A 22,287-nucleotide genomic window follows, 5' to 3' on the forward strand; every position below is an offset into this window, starting at 1 on the left:
GTTGATCCTGGCGCTGGAAATGTCCCAGCGTAGCTCTGGGGTTTCCGGGTTTCGTGGCGTACTTCCAGGGGAGGAAGAAGGGAGTTTCCAGACCTGGGATTTCAGGATATGGCCTCTCCTGGAGCATTCAGATTGCAATGTGGAGCCTGACGTGGTGGGGGCTTGGTTCCCATTGGTGTCAATGGGCGTTCGTGCTGGGGACCCCATCGTGGCATAGAAGGTTCTTTTGAAAGGCACCGAAGGTACCACCAGGCTGAACGTAAGAGGCGGGGCGTTCCTAGGAATGCCAAGGTTAGGATTTGCGGGTGTGCCAGGAGGGTGTCTTTGCAGCATGGTGGGAAACAACGTGTTTCCCATCGTCCCCCTGAAGAACGAGGGGCGAAGCCAGAACCATTTGAGGATGGTCCCAATGTGGGGCGATTTCAGCGAGGACTCGACCTAAGGCTTGGAGATTCGCAGCTGCGCGTGCTTGGCGGCGGAATCCGGCAGCGTGGTTTGCAACCTGGGTGTTCCTGGAGAGGACCAAATGGTGGGACCTCATGTTCCTTTCCAAAGACACGAAAGGGATCCATGGCGAAAGAAGAGGGAGCGTCGGTAGCAATGCCAACGATGAGGCTGGGGAGGCGCCCGAAGGGTTTCTTGGCAGGAGACTTGGAAACATCGGGTCGCCGAAGAAGCAGAGAAGGAGGGCGATGCTTTGCGCAACATTTGGGCAACCTTTAACGGAAGAGGTGGGCCAAGAGAATGGCACTGGGCATTGCAGCGATGAGCCAAAAAGTCAGAACGGTGGCAGGGATGAATTTTCTCGGCGATTCCAAGAGAAGTTCCAGGGCCACGTTGACAAGCACAGCTCCGCTCCTGATAAACGATCTCGAAAGGGTCCGCTATGACTGGCAGCTGCAAGAGGACGAGGGGGGACCGATGGGCCCATTTCGGGAGAACCGAACTCATGGCTTGGAGATGCACGGCAGGCATCTTCCAGCGTACCTTGGGAATGCAACTGCCATGGGTTTCACAGGCAAGCTTTCCTCCCGCACACGGGGGAATGGCTTCCTTGCAGCAGCTTCTCCACCATCCAGGCTCCGCAAGGTTCAGCCTTGCTTCCGACGTCCAACAGAGACGGGGGCCCACGTGTGGCTTCAGGAGGAGAATCCGAAACATTGGGTTTCCCGAGTGGTGGGCCAGGAAAGGGCCCCCAGCTTTGAGAAGGGTCTCGCACAGCATGGGATTGTTTCCAAATGTCTCCGTTCAAAGTGGTGCCGGCAAGGGGCTGCTCCTTGAGATGGCCATGCCCCAGGGTGGCTCTGGGGTTTCCTGGCCTACTGCCCCGGGAGGAAGGAGGGAGTTTCCAGACTCGGGATTTCGTGACCCGGCCTCTCTTGGATCGCTCTGAGTGCGAGGATATTGGTGGTGCTTAGTTCCCAATTTGAGCACATTGGTGTCAATGGGCGTCCGAAGGGGAGGGGACCGAATCGTGCGACCGAATGTTCTTTCGAAAGACACCAAAGGTGTCCGGGGTGAATGCCGAGGGAGCTAGGAACTAGCAATGCCAAGGACAGGATTTCGGAGGGTGCCAGAAGCGTGTCTGTGCAGGATGGGTTGGAAACAACTTGTTCCACGCGTCGAAGAACGAGGGACGAAGGCAGAACCATTTGAAGAACGCTACGAGGAACGGGAAGGTTCCAAGAGAGTTGCATTGGGCACGCCGGATGAACTATTTCGCCAATTGAAGTAGTTGTTCCAGGGCTGCTGGAAGCAACAAGAGCGACCCTAGGGACAAACGCTCTCCAAAGTGGCCGCTCTGATCGCCAGGCCAAATGGTTAGCAGTGGTCCACATGGTAGGCGGTTTCGGTGCGGACTCGGCTTCAGGCTCGAGGATTCCCAGGTGCCTGTGCTTGGTGGCGGAATTCGGCACCATGGGTTCAATGGGTGTTCCTGGAGAGGACCAAATGGTGGCCTAGCGCGTTCTTTTCAAAGGACGCGATGCCAAGGCTGGGATGGGGGAGTGTGCCCGAAGGGTTTCTTTGCCGGACGGGCTGGAAACAACTTGCTCCACATGGTATCGCTGAAGAAGGGGCAAGGGGTGTTCCGTCCCCCACCTTGGCATAGCGTTGGCGGAAGGGCAGTGCCAAAGGGAATGGCACTCAGCATTCCACGTGAAAGGAGAAAGGTAGAAACGAGGTGACGGATGCATCTCCTCCCCGATTGGAAGAGAAGTTCCAGAGCCATGTTCAATTCAACAGCTACACTCCTGATACGGATCTCCAATGCGTCCCATAGGATTGCCGGGCCAGGGATGGTCGAAAGCTGCAAGAGTTCAAGTGTGGACATAAATGGGCCCATTTTGCGACAACCGAACTCATGGCTGCGAGAAACGGCACACGGGTGGCAGCGTACCTTGGGAATGCATCTGCCATGGGATTCCAGTCCAAGCCTGCCTCCAGAATACTGGTGATGGCTTCTTTTCAGCCAATTCTCCAAGTGCCAGCTTCAGCAGGGTTCACCCTTCCTTCCAGGATGCAGCAGGGATTGGGGGGCCAATCTCTCGGCTCTCGGGGGTGGGGGGGAGGATCCCCAACACTGAATGCCCTGAGCGCAGGAGCAGGAAAGATCAAGCAGCTTTGAGAACAGCATTGCACAGGCCGTGATTGTTTACAAGTGTCTCTCTTCAGAGTTGTGTGGGGAGGTGGATGATCCTTGAGGTGGAAATCCGCCCAGTGTCGCTCTGGGCTTGTTGTGGCATATTTGCAGGGGAGGAAGACAGGGAGTTCTGCCGCGCTGCAGGTATTGCCTCTCCTGGATCCCTCTCATTGCAAAATGTGGAGCAAGATGCTGCGTGTGCTCGGTGGAGGAATTCAGCACCACGGTTTTCAGGTATCTACGGGGTGAAAGAAGACAGAGCGTTCCTAGAGAGGCAGAGGATAGGATTTTGGAGGGTGCCGGGAGTGTCTCTTTGCAGGATAACTGGAAACCACTTCTTCCATGGCGCCCGGACCACAGAAGGAGGAGAGAAGAAGCCCGATTCTTTCCGCACCCTCTGGGGAAAAAAAAACAAAAACAAAGAAAAACCAGCGGGAAAGGAAGAGGAGATCCAAGAGAGTCTCGTTGAACAGTCCGTGTGCAAGAAAAACTCAAACCCACTCCAGGAGGAGTGATGTAAGCATCATTCAAATACAAGTTCCCCTTTCGTGGAATAAGGACCTGCCGTAGTTATCAGGGATCTGTCAGAAGTGTCCGAGATGATTGGCAGGCCTTTGGGTGCGGGCAAAAATCTCAAGGAGGACACTGGGACCCATAGTGGCCAAGTTGGCAGGGACTCCACGTGGGGCTTGGGAGATAGATACAGCGCACGTGTTCGAGTGGAGCTTAAGAATGCAACTGCCTGAGGTTTGCAATCGGAGCATTCCTCCAAGATGCTGGCGTTGGCTCGTTAGGCGGCAAATTCTCCACGTCCCAGGGTCAACACTGTTCTCCCAAGGTGCCAGGGCGATTGGAGCCAGCTATGGCTTTCCGATGAGAATCCAAGAGAGCCGGCTATCTCCAGCAAACACTCCCAATCCTGGTTGCCGGACCACGGAAGGTCAACGTGCTTCGAGATCGGTATGGCCCCTCCTGTGATTGTTTTCCAACGTCGGTAAGAAAAAAGTTCTGTTGCCACGTGGTTGATCCTGGCGCTGGAAATCTCCCAGCGTAGCTCTGGGGTTTCCGGGTTTCGTGGCGTACTTCCAGGGGAGGAAGAAGGGAGTTTCCAGACCTGGGATTTCAGGATATGGCCTCTCCTGGAGCATTCAGATTGCAATGTGGAGCCTGACGTGGTGGGGGCTTGGTTCCCATTGGTGTCAATGGGCGTTCGTGCTGGGGACCCCATCGTGGCATAGAAGGTTCTTTTGAAAGGCACCGAAGGTACCACCAGGCTGAACGTAAGAGGCGGGGCGTTCCTAGGAATGCCAAGGTTAGGATTTGCGGGTGTGCCAGGAGGGTGTCTTTGCAGCATGGTGGGAAACAACGTGTTTCCCATCGTCCCCCTGAAGAACGAGGGGCGAAGCCAGAACCATTTGAGGATGGTCCCAATGTGGGGCGATTTCAGCGAGGACTCGACCTAAGGCTTGGAGATTCGCAGCTGCGCGTGCTTGGCGGCGGAATCCGGCAGCGTGGTTTGGAACCTGGGTGTTCCTGGAGAGGACCAAATGGTGGGACCTCATGTTCCTTTCCAAAGACACGAAAGGGATCCATGGCGAAAGAAGAGGGAGCGTCGGTAGCAATGCCAACGATGAGGCTGGGGAGGCGCCCGAAGGGTTTCTTGGCAGGAGACTTGGAAACATCGGGTCGCCGAAGAAGCAGAGAAGGAGGGCGATGCTTTGCGCAACATTTGGGCAACCTTTAACGGAAGAGGTGGGCCAAGAGAATGGCACTGGGCATTGCAGCGATAAGCCAAAAAGTCAGAACGGTGGCAGGGATGAATTTTCTCGGCGATTCCAAGAGAAGTTCCAGGGCCACGTTGACAAGCACAGCTCCGCTCCTGATAAACGATCTCGAAAGGGTCCGCTATGACTGGCAGCTGCAAGAGGACGAGGGGGGACCGATGGGCCCATTTCGGGAGAACCGAAGTCATGGCTTGGAGATGCACGGCAGGCATCTTCCAGCGTACCTTGGGAATGCAACTGCCATGGGTTTCACAGGCAAGCTTTCCTCCCGCACACGGGGGAATGGCTTCCTTGCAGCAGCTTCTCCACCATCCAGGCTCCGCAAGGTTCAGCCTTGCTTCCGACGTCCAACAGAGACGGGGGCCCACGTGTGGCTTCAGGAGGAGAATCCGAAACATTGGGTTTCCCGAGTGGTGGGCCAGGAAAGGGCCCCCAGCTTTGAGAAGGGTCTCGCACAGCATGGGATTGTTTCCAAATGTCTCCGTTCAAAGTGGTGCCGGCAAGGGGCTGCTCCTTGAGATGGCCATGCCCCAGGGTGGCTCTGGGGTTTCCTGGCCTACTGCCCCGGGAGGAAGGAGGGAGTTTCCAGACTCGGGATTTCGTGACCCGGCCTCTCTTGGATCGCTCTGAGTGCGAGGATATTGGTGGTGCTTAGTTCCCAATTTGAGCACATTGGTGTCAATGGGCGTCCGAAGGGGAGGGGACCGAATCGTGCGACCGAATGTTCTTTCGAAAGACACCAAAGGTGTCCGGGGTGAATGCCGAGGGAGCTAGGAACTAGCAATGCCAAGGACAGGATTTCGGAGGGTGCCAGAAGCGTGTCTGTGCAGGATGGGTTGGAAACAACTTGTTCCACGCGTCGAAGAACGAGGGACGAAGGCAGAACCATTTGAAGAACGCTACGAGGAACGGGAAGGTTCCAAGAGAGTTGCATTGGGCACGCCGGATGAACTATTTCGCCAATTGAAGTAGTTGTTCCAGGGCTGCTGGAAGCAACAAGAGCGACCCTAGGGACGAACGCTCTCCAAAGTGGCCGCTCTGATCGCCAGGCCAAATGGTTAGCAGTGGTCCACATGGTAGGCGGTTTCGGTGCGGACTCGGCTTCAGGCTCGAGGATTCCCAGGTGCCTGTGCTTGGTGGCGGAATTCGGCACCATGGGTTCAATGGGTGTTCCTGGAGAGGACCAAATGGTGGCCTAGCGCGTTCTTTTCAAAGGACGCGATGCCAAGGCTGGGATGGGGGAGTGTGCCCGAAGGGTTTCTTTGCCGGACGGGCTGGAAACAACTTGCTCCACATGGTATCGCTGAAGAAGGGGCAAGGGGTGTTCCGTCCCCCACCTTGGCATAGCGTTGGCGGAAGGGCAGTGCCAAAGGGAATGGCACTCAGCATTCCACGTGAAAGGAGAAAGGTAGAAACGAGGTGACGGATGCATCTCCTCCCCGATTGGAAGAGAAGTTCCAGAGCCATGTTCAATTCAACAGCTACACTCCTGATACGGATCTCCAATGCGTCCCATAGGATTGCCGGGCCAGGGATGGTCGAAAGCTGCAAGAGTTCAAGTGTGGACATAAATGGGCCCATTTTGCGACAACCGAACTCATGGCTGCGAGAAACGGCACACGGGTGGCAGCGTACCTTGGGAATGCATCTGCCATGGGATTCCAGTCCAAGCCTGCCTCCAGAATACTGGTGATGGCTTCTTTTCAGCCAATTCTCCAAGTGCCAGCTTCAGCAGGGTTCACCCTTCCTTCCAGGATGCAGCAGGGATTGGGGGGCCAATCTCTCGGCTCTCGGGGGTGGGGGGGAGGATCCCCAACACTGAATGCCCTGAGCGCAGGAGCAGGAAAGATCAAGCAGCTTTGAGAACAGCATTGCACAGGCCGTGATTGTTTACAAGTGTCTCTCTTCAGAGTTGTGTGGGGAGGTGGATGATCCTTGAGGTGGAAATCCGCCCAGTGTCGCTCTGGGCTTGTTGTGGCATATTTGCAGGGGAGGAAGACAGGGAGTTCTGCCGCGCTGCAGGTATTGCCTCTCCTGGATCCCTCTCATTGCAAAATGTGGAGCAAGATGCTGCGTGTGCTCGGTGGAGGAATTCAGCACCACGGTTTTCAGGTATCTACGGGGTGAAAGAAGACAGAGCGTTCCTAGAGAGGCAGAGGATAGGATTTTGGAGGGTGCCGGGAGTGTCTCTTTGCAGGATAACTGGAAACCACTTCTTCCATGGCGCCCGGACCACAGAAGGAGGAGAGAAGAAGCCCGATTCTTTCCGCACCCTCTGGGGAAAAAAAAACAAAAACAAAGAAAAACCAGCGGGAAAGGAAGAGGAGATCCAAGAGAGTCTCGTTGAACAGTCCGTGTGCAAGAAAAACTCAAACCCACTCCAGGAGGAGTGATGTAAGCATCATTCAAATACAAGTTCCCCTTTCGTGGAATAAGGACCTGCCGTAGTTATCAGGGATCTGTCAGAAGTGTCCGAGATGATTGGCAGGCCTTTGGGTGCGGGCAAAAATCTCAAGGAGGACACTGGGACCCATAGTGGCCAAGTTGGCAGGGACTCCACGTGGGGCTTGGGAGATAGATACAGCGCACGTGTTCGAGTGGAGCTTAAGAATGCAACTGCCTGAGGTTTGCAATCGGAGCATTCCTCCAAGATGCTGGCGTTGGCTCGTTAGGCGGCAAATTCTCCACGTCCCAGGGTCAACACTGTTCTCCCAAGGTGCCAGGGCGATTGGAGCCAGCTATGGCTTTCCGATGAGAATCCAAGAGAGCCGGCTATCTCCAGCAAACACTCCCAATCCTGGTTGCCGGACCACGGAAGGTCAACGTGCTTCGAGATCGGTATGGCCCCTCCTGTGATTGTTTTCCAACGTCGGTAAGAAAAAAGTTCTGTTGCCACGTGGTTGATCCTGGCGCTGGAAATCTCCCAGCGTAGCTCTGGGGTTTCCGGGTTTCGTGGCGTACTTCCAGGGGAGGAAGAAGGGAGTTTCCAGACCTGGGATTTCAGGATATGGCCTCTCCTGGAGCATTCAGATTGCAATGTGGAGCCTGACGTGGTGGGGGCTTGGTTCCCATTGGTGTCAATGGGCGTTCGTGCTGGGGACCCCATCGTGGCATAGAAGGTTCTTTTGAAAGGCACCGAAGGTACCACCAGGCTGAACGTAAGAGGCGGGGCGTTCCTAGGAATGCCAAGGTTAGGATTTGCGGGTGTGCCAGGAGGGTGTCTTTGCAGCATGGTGGGAAACAACGTGTTTCCCATCGTCCCCCTGAAGAACGAGGGGCGAAGCCAGAACCATTTGAGGATGGTCCCAATGTGGGGCGATTTCAGCGAGGACTCGACCTAAGGCTTGGAGATTCGCAGCTGCGCGTGCTTGGCGGCGGAATCCGGCAGCGTGGTTTGGAACCTGGGTGTTCCTGGAGAGGACCAAATGGTGGGACCTCATGTTCCTTTCCAAAGACACGAAAGGGATCCATGGCGAAAGAAGAGGGAGCGTCGGTAGCAATGCCAACGATGAGGCTGGGGAGGCGCCCGAAGGGTTTCTTGGCAGGAGACTTGGAAACATCGGGTCGCCGAAGAAGCAGAGAAGGAGGGCGATGCTTTGCGCAACATTTGGGCAACCTTTAACGGAAGAGGTGGGCCAAGAGAATGGCACTGGGCATTGCAGCGATAAGCCAAAAAGTCAGAACGGTGGCAGGGATGAATTTTCTCGGCGATTCCAAGAGAAGTTCCAGGGCCACGTTGACAAGCACAGCTCCGCTCCTGATAAACGATCTCGAAAGGGTCCGCTATGACTGGCAGCTGCAAGAGGACGAGGGGGGACCGATGGGCCCATTTCGGGAGAACCGAACTCATGGCTTGGAGATGCACGGCAGGCATCTTCCAGCGTACCTTGGGAATGCAACTGCCATGGGTTTCACAGGCAAGCTTTCCTCCCGCACACGGGGGAATGGCTTCCTTGCAGCAGCTTCTCCACCATCCAGGCTCCGCAAGGTTCAGCCTTGCTTCCGACGTCCAACAGAGACGGGGGCCCACGTGTGGCTTCAGGAGGAGAATCCGAAACATTGGGTTTCCCGAGTGGTGGGCCAGGAAAGGGCCCCCAGCTTTGAGAAGGGTCTCGCACAGCATGGGATTGTTTCCAAATGTCTCCGTTCAAAGTGGTGCCGGCAAGGGGCTGCTCCTTGAGATGGCCATGCCCCAGGGTGGCTCTGGGGTTTCCTGGCCTACTGCCCCGGGAGGAAGGAGGGAGTTTCCAGACTCGGGATTTCGTGACCCGGCCTCTCTTGGATCGCTCTGACTGCGAGGATATTGGTGGTGCTTAGTTCCCAATTTGAGCACATTGGTGTCAATGGGCGTCCGAAGGGGAGGGGACCGAATCGTGCGACCGAATGTTCTTTCGAAAGACACCAAAGGTGTCCGGGGTGAATGCCGAGGGAGCTAGGAACTAGCAATGCCAAGGACAGGATTTCGGAGGGTGCCAGAAGCGTGTCTGTGCAGGATGGGTTGGAAACAACTTGTTCCACGCGTCGAAGAACGAGGGACGAAGGCAGAACCATTTGAAGAACGCTACGAGGAACGGGAAGGTTCCAAGAGAGTTGCATTGGGCACGCCGGATGAACTATTTCGCCAATTGAAGTAGTTGTTCCAGGGCTGCTGGAAGCAACAAGAGCGACCCTAGGGACGAACGCTCTCCAAAGTGGCCGCTCTGATCGCCAGGCCAAATGGTTAGCAGTGGTCCACATGGTAGGCGGTTTCGGTGCGGACTCGGCTTCAGGCTCGAGGATTCCCAGGTGCCTGTGCTTGGTGGCGGAATTCGGCACCATGGGTTCAATGGGTGTTCCTGGAGAGGACCAAATGGTGGCCTAGCGCGTTCTTTTCAAAGGACGCGATGCCAAGGCTGGGATGGGGGAGTGTGCCCGAAGGGTTTCTTTGCCGGACGGGCTGGAAACAACTTGCTCCACATGGTATCGCTGAAGAAGGGGCAAGGGGTGTTCCGTCCCCCACCTTGGCATAGCGTTGGCGGAAGGGCAGTGCCAAAGGGAATGGCACTCAGCATTCCACGTGAAAGGAGAAAGGTAGAAACGAGGTGACGGATGCATCTCCTCCCCGATTGGAAGAGAAGTTCCAGAGCCATGTTCAATTCAACAGCTACACTCCTGATACGGATCTCCAATGCGTCCCATAGGATTGCCGGGCCAGGGATGGTCGAAAGCTGCAAGAGTTCAAGTGTGGACATAAATGGGCCCATTTTGCGACAACCGAACTCATGGCTGCGAGAAACGGCACACGGGTGGCAGCGTACCTTGGGAATGCATCTGCCATGGGATTCCAGTCCAAGCCTGCCTCCAGAATACTGGTGATGGCTTCTTTTCAGCCAATTCTCCAAGTGCCAGCTTCAGCAGGGTTCACCCTTCCTTCCAGGATGCAGCAGGGATTGGGGGGCCAATCTCTCGGCTCTCGGGGGTGGGGGGGAGGATCCCCAACACTGAATGCCCTGAGCGCAGGAGCAGGAAAGATCAAGCAGCTTTGAGAACAGCATTGCACAGGCCGTGATTGTTTACAAGTGTCTCTCTTCAGAGTTGTGTGGGGAGGTGGATGATCCTTGAGGTGGAAATCCGCCCAGTGTCGCTCTGGGCTTGTTGTGGCATATTTGCAGGGGAGGAAGACAGGGAGTTCTGCCGCGCTGCAGGTATTGCCTCTCCTGGATCCCTCTCATTGCAAAATGTGGAGCAAGATGCTGCGTGTGCTCGGTGGAGGAATTCAGCACCACGGTTTTCAGGTATCTACGGGGTGAAAGAAGACAGAGCGTTCCTAGAGAGGCAGAGGATAGGATTTTGGAGGGTGCCGGGAGTGTCTCTTTGCAGGATAACTGGAAACCACTTCTTCCATGGCGCCCGGACCACAGAAGGAGGAGAGAAGAAGCCCGATTCTTTCCGCACCCTCTGGGGAAAAAAAAACAAAAACAAAGAAAAACCAGCGGGAAAGGAAGAGGAGATCCAAGAGAGTCTCGTTGAACAGTCCGTGTGCAAGAAAAACTCAAACCCACTCCAGGAGGAGTGATGTAAGCATCATTCAAATACAAGTTCCCCTTTCGTGGAATAAGGACCTGCCGTAGTTATCAGGGATCTGTCAGAAGTGTCCGAGATGATTGGCAGGCCTTTGGGTGCGGGCAAAAATCTCAAGGAGGACACTGGGACCCATAGTGGCCAAGTTGGCAGGGACTCCACGTGGGGCTTGGGAGATAGATACAGCGCACGTGTTCGAGTGGAGCTTAAGAATGCAACTGCCTGAGGTTTGCAATCGGAGCATTCCTCCAAGATGCTGGCGTTGGCTCGTTAGGCGGCAAATTCTCCACGTCCCAGGGTCAACACTGTTCTCCCAAGGTGCCAGGGCGATTGGAGCCAGCTATGGCTTTCCGATGAGAATCCAAGAGAGCCGGCTATCTCCAGCAAACCCTCCCAATCCTGGTTGCCGGACCACGGAAGGTCAACGTGCTTCGAGATCGGTATGGCCCCTCCTGTGATTGTTTTCCAACGTCGGTAGGAAAAAAGTTCTGTTGCCACGTGGTTGATCCTGGCGCTGGAAATCTCCCAGCGTAGCTCTGGGGTTTCCGGGTTTCGTGGCGTACTTCCAGGGGAGGAAGAAGGGAGTTTCCAGACCTGGGATTTCAGGATATGGCCTCTCCTGGAGCATTCAGATTGCAATGTGGAGCCTGACGTGGTGGGGGCTTGGTTCCCATTGGTGTCAATGGGCGTTCGTGCTGGGGACCCCATCGTGGCATAGAAGGTTCTTTTGAAAGGCACCGAAGGTACCACCAGGCTGAACGTAAGAGGCGGGGCGTTCCTAGGAATGCCAAGGTTAGGATTTGCGGGTGTGCCAGGAGGGTGTCTTTGCAGCATGGTGGGAAACAACGTGTTTCCCATCGTCCCCCTGAAGAACGAGGGGCGAAGCCAGAACCATTTGAGGATGGTCCCAATGTGGGGCGATTTCAGCGAGGACTCGACCTAAGGCTTGGAGATTCGCAGCTGCGCGTGCTTGGCGGCGGAATCCGGCAGCGTGGTTTGCAACCTGGGTGTTCCTGGAGAGGACCAAATGGTGGGACCTCATGTTCCTTTCCAAAGACACGAAAGGGATCCATGGCGAAAGAAGAGGGAGCGTCGGTAGCAATGCCAACGATGAGGCTGGGGAGGCGCCCGAAGGGTTTCTTGGCAGGAGACTTGGAAACATCGGGTCGCCGAAGAAGCAGAGAAGGAGGGCGATGCTTTGCGCAACATTTGGGCAACCTTTAACGGAAGAGGTGGGCCAAGAGAATGGCACTGGGCATTGCAGCGATAAGCCAAAAAGTCAGAACGGTGGCAGGGATGAATTTTCTCGGCGATTCCAAGAGAAGTTCCAGGGCCACGTTGACAAGCACAGCTCCGCTCCTGATAAACGATCTCGAAAGGGTCCGCTATGACTGGCAGCTGCAAGAGGACGAGGGGGGACCGATGGGCCCATTTCGGGAGAACCGAACTCATGGCTTGGAGATGCACGGCAGGCATCTTCCAGCGTACCTTGGGAATGCAACTGCCATGGGTTTCACAGGCAAGCTTTCCTCCCGCACACGGGGGAATGGCTTCCTTGCAGCAGCTTCTCCACCATCCAGGCTCCGCAAGGTTCAGCCTTGCTTCGGACGTCCAACAGAGACGGGGGCCCACGTGTGGCTTCAGGAGGAGAATCCGAAACATTGGGTTTCCCGAGTGGTGGGCCAGGAAAGGGCCCCCAGCTTTGAGAAGGGTCTCGCACAGCATGGGATTGTTTCCAAATGTCTCCGTTCAAAGTGGTGCCGGCAAGGGGCTGCTCCTTGAGATGGCCATGCCCCAGGGTGGCTCTGGGGTTTCCTGGCCTACTGCCCCGGGAGGAAGGAGGGAGTTTCCAGACTCGGGATTTCGTGACCCGGCCTCTCTTGGATCGCTCTGACTGCGAGGATATTGGTGGTGCTTAGTTCCCAATTTGAGCACATTGGTGTCAATGGGCGTCCGAAGGGGAGGGGACCGAATCGTGCGACCGAATGTTCTTTCGAAAGACACCAAAGGTGTCCGGGGTGAATGCCGAGGGAGCTAGGACCTAGCAATGCCAAGGACAGGATTTCGGAGGGTGCCAGAAGCGTGTCTGTGCAGGATGGGTTGGAAACAACTTGTTCCACGCGTCGAAGAACGAGGGACGAAGGCAGAACCATTTGAAGAACGCTACGAGGAACGGGAAGGTTCCAAGAGAGTTGCATTGGGCACGCCGGATGAACTATTTCGCCAATTGAAGTAGTTGTTCCAGGGCTGCTGGAAGCAACAAGAGCGACCCTAGGGACGAACGCTCTCCAAAGTGGCCGCTCTGATCGCCAGGCCAAATGGTTAGCAGTGGTCCACATGGTAGGCGGTTTCGGTGCGGACTCGGCTTCAGGCTCGAGGATTCCCAGGTGCCTGTGCTTGGTGGCGGAATTCGGCACCATGGGTTCAATGGGTGTTCCTGGAGAGGACCAAATGGTGGCCTAGCGCGTTCTTTTCAAAGGACGCGATGCCAAGGCTGGGATGGGGGAGTGTGCCCGAAGGGTTTCTTTGCCGGACGGGCTGGAAACAACTTGCTCCACATGGTATCGCTGAAGAAGGGGCAAGGGGTGTTCCGTCCCCCACCTTGGCATAGCGTTGGCGGAAGGGCAGTGCCAAAGGGAATGGCACTCAGCATTCCACGTGAAAGGAGAAAGGTAGAAACGAGGTGACGGATGCATCTCCTCCCCGATTGGAAGAGAAGTTCCAGAGCCATGTTCAATTCAACAGCTACACTCCTGATACGGATCTCCAATGCGTCCCATAGGATTGCCGGGCCAGGGATGGTCGAAAGCTGCAAGAGTTCAAGTGTGGACATAAATGGGCCCATTTTGCGACAACCGAACTCATGGCTGCGAGAAACGGCACACGGGTGGCAGCGTACCTTGGGAATGCATCTGCCATGGGATTCCAGTCCAAGCCTGCCTCCAGAATACTGGTGATGGCTTCTTTTCAGCCAATTCTCCAAGTGCCAGCTTCAGCAGGGTTCACCCTTCCTTCCAGGATGCAGCAGGGATTGGGGGGCCAATCTCTCGGCTCTCGGGGGTGGGGGGGAGGATCCCCAACACTGAATGCCCTGAGCGCAGGAGCAGGAAAGATCAAGCAGCTTTGAGAACAGCATTGCACAGGCCGTGATTGTTTACAAGTGTCTCTCTTCAGAGTTGTGTGGGGAGGTGGATGATCCTTGAGGTGGAAATCCGCCCAGTGTCGCTCTGGGCTTGTTGTGGCATATTTGCAGGGGAGGAAGACAGGGAGTTCTGCCGCGCTGCAGGTATTGCCTCTCCTGGATCCCTCTCATTGCAAAATGTGGAGCAAGATGCTGCGTGTGCTCGGTGGAGGAATTCAGCACCACGGTTTTCAGGTATCTACGGGGTGAAAGAAGACAGAGCGTTCCTAGAGAGGCAGAGGATAGGATTTTGGAGGGTGCCGGGAGTGTCTCTTTGCAGGATAACTGGAAACCACTTCTTCCATGGCGCCCGGACCACAGAAGGAGGAGAGAAGAAGCCCGATTCTTTCCGCACCCTCTGGGGAAAAAAAAACAAAAACAAAGAAAAACCAGCGGGAAAGGAAGAGGAGATCCAAGAGAGTCTCGTTGAACAGTCCGTGTGCAAGAAAAACTCAAACCCACTCCAGGAGGAGTGATGTAAGCATCATTCAAATACAAGTTCCCCTTTCGTGGAATAAGGACCTGCCGTAGTTATCAGGGATCTGTCAGAAGTGTCCGAGATGATTGGCAGGCCTTTGGGTGCGGGCAAAAATCTCAAGGAGGACACTGGGACCCATAGTGGCCAAGTTGGCAGGGACTCCACGTGGGGCTTGGGAGATAGATACAGCGCACGTGTTCGAGTGGAGCTTAAGAATGCAACTGCCTGAGGTTTGCAATCGGAGCATTCCTCCAAGATGCTGGCGTTGGCTCGTTAGGCGGCAAATTCTCCACGTCCCAGGGTCAACACTGTTCTCCCAAGGTGCCAGGGCGATTGGAGCCAGCTATGGCTTTCCGATGAGAATCCAAGAGAGCCGGCTATCTCCAGCAAACCCTCCCAATCCTGGTTGCCGGACCACGGAAGGTCAACGTGCTTCGAGATCGGTATGGCCCCTCCTGTGATTGTTTTCCAACGTCGGTAGGAAAAAAGTTCTGTTGCCACGTGGTTGATCCTGGCGCTGGAAATGTCCCAGCGTAGCTCTGGGGTTTCCGGGTTTCGTGGCGTACTTCCAGGGGAGGAAGAAGGGAGTTTCCAGACCTGGGATTTCAGGATATGGCCTCTCCTGGAGCATTCAGATTGCAATGTGGAGCCTGACGTGGTGGGGGCTTGGTTCCCATTGGTGTCAATGGGCGTTCGTGCTGGGGACCCCATCGTGGCATAGAAGGTTCTTTTGAAAGGCACCGAAGGTACCACCAGGCTGAACGTAAGAGGCGGGGCGTTCCTAGGAATGCCAAGGTTAGGATTTGCGGGTGTGCCAGGAGGGTGTCTTTGCAGCATGGTGGGAAACAACGTGTTTCCCATCGTCCCCCTGAAGAACGAGGGGCGAAGCCAGAACCATTTGAGGATGGTCCCAATGTGGGGCGATTTCAGCGAGGACTCGACCTAAGGCTTGGAGATTCGCAGCTGCGCGTGCTTGGCGGCGGAATCCGGCAGCGTGGTTTGCAACCTGGGTGTTCCTGGAGAGGACCAAATGGTGGGACCTCATGTTCCTTTCCAAAGACACGAAAGGGATCCATGGCGAAAGAAGAGGGAGCGTCGGTAGCAATGCCAACGATGAGGCTGGGGAGGCGCCCGAAGGGTTTCTTGGCAGGAGACTTGGAAACATCGGGTCGCCGAAGAAGCAGAGAAGGAGGGCGATGCTTTGCGCAACATTTGGGCAACCTTTAACGGAAGAGGTGGGCCAAGAGAATGGCACTGGGCATTGCAGCGATAAGCCAAAAAGTCAGAACGGTGGCAGGGATGAATCTTCTCGGCGATTCCAAGAGAAGTTCCAGGGCCACGTTGACAAGCACAGCTCCGCTCCTGATAAACGATCTCGAAAGGGTCCGCTATGACTGGCAGCTGCAAGAGGACGAGGGGGGACCGATGGGCCCATTTCGGGAGAACCGAACTCATGGCTTGGAGATGCACGGCAGGCATCTTCCAGCGTACCTTGGGAATGCAACTGCCATGGGTTTCACAGGCAAGCTTTCCTCCCGCACACGGGGGAATGGCTTCCTTGCAGCAGCTTCTCCACCATCCAGGCTCCGCAAGGTTCAGCCTTGCTTCGGACGTCCAACAGAGACGGGGGCCCACGTGTGGCTTCAGGAGGAGAATCCGAAACATTGGGTTTCCCGAGTGGTGGGCCAGGAAAGGGCCCCCAGCTTTGAGAAGGGTCTCGCACAGCATGGGATTGTTTCCAAATGTCTCCGTTCAAAGTGGTGCCGGCAAGGGGCTGCTCCTTGAGATGGCCATGCCCCAGGGTGGCTCTGGGGTTTCCTGGCCTACTGCCCCGGGAGGAAGGAGGGAGTTTCCAGACTCGGGATTTCGTGACCCGGCCTCTCTTGGATCGCTCTGACTGCGAGGATATTGGTGGTGCTTAGTTCCCAATTTGAGCACATTGGTGTCAATGGGCGTCCGAAGGGGAGGGGACCGAATCGTGCGACCGAATGTTCTTTCGAAAGACACCAAAGGTGTCCGGGGTGAATGCCGAGGGAGCTAGGACCTAGCAATGCCAAGGACAGGATTTCGGAGGGTGCCAGAAGCGTGTCTGTGCAGGATGGGTTGGAAACAACTTGTTCCACGCGTCGAAGAACGAGGGACGAAGGCAGAACCATTTGAAGAACGCTACGAGGAACGGGAAGGTTCCAAGAGAGTTGCATTGGGCACGCCGGATGAACTATTTCGCCAATTGAAGTAGTTGTTCCAGGGCTGCTGGAAGCAACAAGAGCGACCCTAGGGACGAACGCTCTCCAAAGTGGCCGCTCTGATCGCCAGGCCAAATGGTTAGCAGTGGTCCACATGGTAGGCGGTTTCGGTGCGGACTCGGCTTCAGGCTCGAGGATTCCCAGGTGCCTGTGCTTGGTGGCGGAATTCGGCACCATGGGTTCAATGGGTGTTCCTGGAGAGGACCAAATGGTGGCCTAGCGCGTTCTTTTCAAAGGACGCGATGCCAAGGCTGGGATGGGGGAGTGTGCCCGAAGGGTTTCTTTGCCGGACGGGCTGGAAACAACTTGCTCCACATGGTATCGCTGAAGAAGGGGCAAGGGGTGTTCCGTCCCCCACCTTGGCATAGCGTTGGCGGAAGGGCAGTGCCAAAGGGAATGGCACTCAGCATTCCACGTGAAAGGAGAAAGGTAGAAACGAGGTGACGGATGCATCTCCTCCCCGATTGGAAGAGAAGTTCCAGAGCCATGTTCAATTCAACAGCTACACTCCTGATACGGATCTCCAATGCGTCCCATAGGATTGCCGGGCCAGGGATGGTCGAAAGCTGCAAGAGTTCAAGTGTGGACATAAATGGGCCCATTTTGCGACAACCGAACTCATGGCTGCGAGAAACGGCACACGGGTGGCAGCGTACCTTGGGAATGCATCTGCCATGGGATTCCAGTCCAAGCCTGCCTCCAGAATACTGGTGATGGCTTCTTTTCAGCCAATTCTCCAAGTGCCAGCTTCAGCAGGGTTCACCCTTCCTTCCAGGATGCAGCAGGGATTGGGGGGCCAATCTCTCGGCTCTCGGGGGTGGGGGGGAGGATCCCCAACACTGAATGCCCTGAGCGCAGGAGCAGGAAAGATCAAGCAGCTTTGAGAACAGCATTGCACAGGCCGTGATTGTTTACAAGTGTCTCTCTTCAGAGTTGTGTGGGGAGGTGGATGATCCTTGAGGTGGAAATCCGCCCAGTGTCGCTCTGGGCTTGTTGTGGCATATTTGCAGGGGAGGAAGACAGGGAGTTCTGCCGCGCTGCAGGTATTGCCTCTCCTGGATCCCTCTCATTGCAAAATGTGGAGCAAGATGCTGCGTGTGCTCGGTGGAGGAATTCAGCACCACGGTTTTCAGGTATCTACGGGGTGAAAGAAGACAGAGCGTTCCTAGAGAGGCAGAGGATAGGATTTTGGAGGGTGCCGGGAGTGTCTCTTTGCAGGATAACTGGAAACCACTTCTTCCATGGCGCCCGGACCACAGAAGGAGGAGAGAAGAAGCCCGATTCTTTCCGCACCCTCTGGGGAAAAAAAAACAAAAACAAAGAAAAACCAGCGGGAAAGGAAGAGGAGATCCAAGAGAGTCTCGTTGAACAGTCCGTGTGCAAGAAAAACTCAAACCCACTCCAGGAGGAGTGATGTAAGCATCATTCAAATACAAGTTCCCCTTTCGTGGAATAAGGACCTGCCGTAGTTATCAGGGATCTGTCAGAAGTGTCCGAGATGATTGGCAGGCCTTTGGGTGCGGGCAAAAATCTCAAGGAGGACACTGGGACCCATAGTGGCCAAGTTGGCAGGGACTCCACGTGGGGCTTGGGAGATAGATACAGCGCACGTGTTCGAGTGGAGCTTAAGAATGCAACTGCCTGAGGTTTGCAATCGGAGCATTCCTCCAAGATGCTGGCGTTGGCTCGTTAGGCGGCAAATTCTCCACGTCCCAGGGTCAACACTGTTCTCCCAAGGTGCCAGGGCGATTGGAGCCAGCTATGGCTTTCCGATGAGAATCCAAGAGAGCCGGCTATCTCCAGCAAACCCTCCCAATCCTGGTTGCCGGACCACGGAAGGTCAACGTGCTTCGAGATCGGTATGGCCCCTCCTGTGATTGTTTTCCAACGTCGGTAGGAAAAAAGTTCTGTTGCCACGTGGTTGATCCTGGCGCTGGAAATCTCCCAGCGTAGCTCTGGGGTTTCCGGGTTTCGTGGCGTACTTCCAGGGGAGGAAGAAGGGAGTTTCCAGACCTGGGATTTCAGGATATGGCCTCTCCTGGAGCATTCAGATTGCAATGTGGAGCCTGACGTGGTGGGGGCTTGGTTCCCATTGGTGTCAATGGGCGTTCGTGCTGGGGACCCCATCGTGGCATAGAAGGTTCTTTTGAAAGGCACCGAAGGTACCACCAGGCTGAACGTAAGAGGCGGGGCGTTCCTAGGAATGCCAAGGTTAGGATTTGCGGGTGTGCCAGGAGGGTGTCTTTGCAGCATGGTGGGAAACAACGTGTTTCCCATCGTCCCCCTGAAGAACGAGGGGCAGAACCATTTGAGGATGGTCCCAATGTGGGGCGATTTCAGCGAGGACTCGACCTAAGGCTTGGAGATTCGCAGCTGCGCGTGCTTGGCGGCGGAATCCGGCAGCGTGGTTTGCAACCTGGGTGTTCCTGGAGAGGACCAAATGGTGGGACCTCATGTTCCTTTCCAAAGACACGAAAGGGATCCATGGCGAAAGAAGAGGGAGCGTCGGTAGCAATGCCAACGATGAGGCTGGGGAGGCGCCCGAAGGGTTTCTTGGCAGGAGACTTGGAAACATCGGGTCGCCGAAGAAGCAGAGAAGGAGGGCGATGCTTTGCGCAACATTTGGGCAACCTTTAACGGAAGAGGTGGGCCAAGAGAATGGCACTGGGCATTGCAGCGATAAGCCAAAAAGTCAGAACGATGGCAGGGATGAATCTTCTCGGCGATTCCAAGAGAAGTTCCAGGGCCACGTTGACAAGCACAGCTCCGCTCCTGATAAACGATCTCGAAAGGGTCCGCTATGACTGGCAGCTGCAAGAGGACGAGGGGGGACCGATGGGCCCATTTCGGGAGAACCGAACTCATGGCTTGGAGATGCACGGCAGGCATCTTCCAGCGTACCTTGGGAATGCAACTGCCATGGGTTTCACAGGCAAGCTTTCCTCCCGCACACGGGGGAATGGCTTCCTTGCAGCAGCTTCTCCACCATCCAGGCTCCGCAAGGTTCAGCCTTGCTTCCGACGTCCAACAGAGACGGGGGCCCACGTGTGGCTTCAGGAGGAGAATCCGAAACATTGGGTTTCCCGAGTGGTGGGCCAGGAAAGGGCCCCCAGCTTTGAGAAGGGTCTCGCACAGCATGGGATTGTTTCCAAATGTCTCCGTTCAAAGTGGTGCCGGCAAGGGGCTGCTCCTTGAGATGGCCATGCCCCAGGGTGGCTCTGGGGTTTCCTGGCCTACTGCCCCGGGAGGAAGGAGGGAGTTTCCAGACTCGGGATTTCGTGACCCGGCCTCTCTTGGATCGCTCTGACTGCGAGGATATTGGTGGTGCTTAGTTCCCAATTTGAGCACATTGGTGTCAATGGGCGTCCGAAGGGGAGGGGACCGAATCGTGCGACCGAATGTTCTTTCGAAAGACACCAAAGGTGTCCGGGGTGAATGCCGAGGGAGCTAGGAACTAGCAATGCCAAGGACAGGATTTCGGAGGGTGCCAGAAGCGTGTCTGTGCAGGATGGGTTGGAAACAACTTGTTCCACGCGTCGAAGAACGAGGGACGAAGGCAGAACCATTTGAAGAACGCTACGAGGAACGGGAAGGTTCCAAGAGAGTTGCATTGGGCACGCCGGATGAACTATTTCGCCAATTGAAGTAGTTGTTCCAGGGCTGCTGGAAGCAACAAGAGCGACCCTAGGGACGAACGCTCTCCAAAGTGGCCGCTCTGATCGCCAGGCCAAATGGTTAGCAGTGGTCCACATGGTAGGCGGTTTCGGTGCGGACTCGGCTTCAGGCTCGAGGATTCCCAGGTGCCTGTGCTTGGTGGCGGAATTCGGCACCATGGGTTCAATGGGTGTTCCTGGAGAGGACCAAATGGTGGCCTAGCGCGTTCTTTTCAAAGGACGCGATGCCAAGGCTGGGATGGGGGAGTGTGCCCGAAGGGTTTCTTTGCCGGACGGGCTGGAAACAACTTGCTCCACATGGTATCGCTGAAGAAGGGGCAAGGGGTGTTCCGTCCCCCACCTTGGCATAGCGTTGGCGGAAGGGCAGTGCCAAAGGGAATGGCACTCAGCATTCCACGTGAAAGGAGAAAGGTAGAAACGAGGTGACGGATGCATCTCCTCCCCGATTGGAAGAGAAGTTCCAGAGCCATGTTCAATTCAACAGCTACACTCCTGATACGGATCTCCAATGCGTCCCATAGGATTGCCGGGCCAGGGATGGTCGAAAGCTGCAAGAGTTCAAGTGTGGACATAAATGGGCCCATTTTGCGACAACCGAACTCATGGCTGCGAGAAACGGCACACGGGTGGCAGCGTACCTTGGGAATGCATCTGCCATGGGATTCCAGTCCAAGCCTGCCTCCAGAATACTGGTGATGGCTTCTTTTCAGCCAATTCTCCAAGTGCCAGCTTCAGCAGGGTTCACCCTTCCTTCCAGGATGCAGCAGGGATTGGGGGGCCAATCTCTCGGCTCTCGGGGGTGGGGGGGAGGATCCCCAACACTGAATGCCCTGAGCGCAGGAGCAGGAAAGATCAAGCAGCTTTGAGAACAGCATTGCACAGGCCGTGATTGTTTACAAGTGTCTCTCTTCAGAGTTGTGTGGGGAGGTGGATGATCCTTGAGGTGGAAATCCGCCCAGTGTCGCTCTGGGCTTGTTGTGGCATATTTGCAGGGGAGGAAGACAGGGAGTTCTGCCGCGCTGCAGGTATTGCCTCTCCTGGATCCCTCTCATTGCAAAATGTGGAGCAAGATGCTGCGTGTGCTCGGTGGAGGAATTCAGCACCACGGTTTTCAGGTATCTACGGGGTGAAAGAAGACAGAGCGTTCCTAGAGAGGCAGAGGATAGGATTTTGGAGGGTGCCGGGAGTGTCTCTTTGCAGGATAACTGGAAACCACTTCTTCCATGGCGCCCGGACCACAGAAGGAGGAGAGAAGAAGCCCGATTCTTTCCGCACCCTCTGGGGAAAAAAAAACAAAAACAAAGAAAAACCAGCGGGAAAGGAAGAGGAGATCCAAGAGAGTCTCGTTGAACAGTCCGTGTGCAAGAAAAACTCAAACCCACTCCAGGAGGAGTGATGTAAGCATCATTCAAATACAAGTTCCCCTTTCGTGGAATAAGGACCTGCCGTAGTTATCAGGGATCTGTCAGAAGTGTCCGAGATGATTGGCAGGCCTTTGGGTGCGGGCAAAAATCTCAAGGAGGACACTGGGACCCATAGTGGCCAAGTTGGCAGGGACTCCACGTGGGGCTTGGGAGATAGATACAGCGCACGTGTTCGAGTGGAGCTTAAGAATGCAACTGCCTGAGGTTTGCAATCGGAGCATTCCTCCAAGATGCTGGCGTTGGCTCGTTAGGCGGCAAATTCTCCACGTCCCAGGGTCAACACTGTTCTCCCAAGGTGCCAGGGCGATTGGAGCCAGCTATGGCTTTCCGATGAGAATCCAAGAGAGCCGGCTATCTCCAGCAAACCCTCCCAATCCTGGTTGCCGGACCACGGAAGGTCAACGTGCTTCGAGATCGGTATGGCCCCTCCTGTGATTGTTTTCCAACGTCGGTAGGAAAAAAGTTCTGTTGCCACGTGGTTGATCCTGGCGCTGGAAATGTCCCAGCGTAGCTCTGGGGTTTCCGGGTTTCGTGGCGTACTTCCAGGGGAGGAAGAAGGGAGTTTCCAGACCTGGGATTTCAGGATATGGCCTCTCCTGGAGCATTCAGATTGCAATGTGGAGCCTGACGTGGTGGGGGCTTGGTTCCCATTGGTGTCAATGGGCGTTCGTGCTGGGGACCCCATCGTGGCATAGAAGGTTCTTTTGAAAGGCACCGAAGGTACCACCAGGCTGAACGTAAGAGGCGGGGCGTTCCTAGGAATGCCAAGGTTAGGATTTGCGGGTGTGCCAGGAGGGTG

The sequence above is a fragment of the Monodelphis domestica genome, chromosome Y (assembly GCF_027887165.1).
Source record: "Monodelphis domestica isolate mMonDom1 chromosome Y, mMonDom1.pri, whole genome shotgun sequence".
NCBI classification, from domain to species: domain Eukaryota; kingdom Metazoa; phylum Chordata; class Mammalia; order Didelphimorphia; family Didelphidae; genus Monodelphis; species Monodelphis domestica.